The following is a 1725-nucleotide window of genomic DNA, read 5'->3' on the forward strand; positions in this document are numbered from 1 at the left end:
CCTCCACCTGCAGACTGATCCCCAGCCTCTTCCCAAACTGTGATCAGCCCCTCCTTCCAGGTAACTCCCCCAGTTTATATACTGAGCATGACATTCTATGGAATGGAATATCCCTTTGGCCAGTTCAGATTGGCTGTCTTGGCCATGCTCCCTCCCAGCTTCTTGTGCACCCACCCACTGGCAGAGCCTGAGACACTGAAAAGCTCTTGACTCAGGGTAAGCATCACTTAGCAACAACAAAAACATCAGTATGTTATCAGCATTATTCTCATACTGAATCCAAAACACAGCACTGTACCAGCTACTGAGAAGGAAATAAATTCTATCCCAGCTGGAACCAGGACGCTTCTACTTTCATATGTCCAAAGGGAAAAAAAAAAAGAAAAAAACCCCACATGAGATGTGTATTAAGTTTCCCTTCACATGCCTGAGTTGAGGTTAAGACTCTTGTTTTAGTCAATTTAAAAGGTTATGTTGGGGTCTCCCCCCCTGCCATGTAGCCCTGGGAGAGGGGCCCTGGTGGGGGGAGACACGGGGTTTCCCTGCCCCTGGCCAGCCTCATTCCCCATTGGTTGGTTTGTGTTCCCCTGTGTGGCCAAGGACCCTCGGTTCCCGTGACTGTAGAGTTCCTGAGCAGAGCCCCGGCCATGCGGCTGGAGAAATAAACATCTCTAAACATCTACCACGAATCTGTCCATATATACTTCTTTTCCACGAAACTCCTGGTTTGATATATGCTTGTTACAGTAATCCCCGCAGTAACAAGGTTAAATTGAAAATGCTGCATGCTGAAGTGTAACTGGATAGACAAGAGTTATCTTCTACTGATGTTATGGGGCTCACTTTGGGAATACCCTGCCTTTATTATAGCAAACCACAGGCATAATGCTTTGCTAGAACCAGAGTGCAACATCCTTGTTAGTTCATTAATAATTGCAATAAATTAAATGCTGTTAACTCACTTTGAGTGGAATTTGTCTTTACTCTCTAGAAGGCATTAAATAGCTCCATAAAAGTAGCGTTGCAAAATGTGGAATATGTAAAAACTTTCTTAAAAAAGGATGTTCTTTGATGTTTGATCTTTGTAACTTTCAAGCATAATTGTTGAGAGTCTTTCTGAAGAATGGCTAAAAAGCAAAGGTCATGATGACACAGCAGGCTTAGTAAAGATGCAGACTTGGCAAGGACACTAAATCCTTGAGCAAGAAGTTGTACAAATGACAGGATGTGAATCCAGATAAGTAAGCAGAAAGAAACCATATGGAAGAGAAAAGATAAGACCACAGTGATCTCATGGAATAGCTCCCACCAATAAGGAGCTCAGCTTTTGCAATATGTATGAGCTAATTAGTAGTACTATAAGTATGTGTAGTTTATTACAATAAACGAGACTTGCTGACCACAATGCCGTGAGGCTTGTCTCCCGCGACTCCACCCAACATCTGGCGCCCGAACAGAAGATGTTGCCTTATGCGAAGGGGGAGTTGCGTTGGGTTCGGGTCCTGCAGCTAGAGGGACGGCGAAAGAGGTTGCGTACGGCAAAAACGCAGCGCCCAGCCGCGTCGTGCCTATCACCTCCGCGCCCGAGCGGGAGTGCCACGAGAGGTGGCTTCGCCGATACGTGCTGCCGAAGCCTGGAGGGGCTAGCAACGGTACCGTAAGTATGGAAAGGCAAGCAGCACAGGAACTTTTTAAAGCCTTTTTGCTTAAGCGTAATTTTAAAGG

The sequence above is a fragment of the Corvus brachyrhynchos genome, unplaced genomic scaffold (genome assembly GCF_000691975.1).
Source record: "Corvus brachyrhynchos isolate BGI_N302 unplaced genomic scaffold, ASM69197v1 scaffold1450, whole genome shotgun sequence".
NCBI classification, from domain to species: Eukaryota; Metazoa; Chordata; class Aves; order Passeriformes; family Corvidae; genus Corvus; species Corvus brachyrhynchos.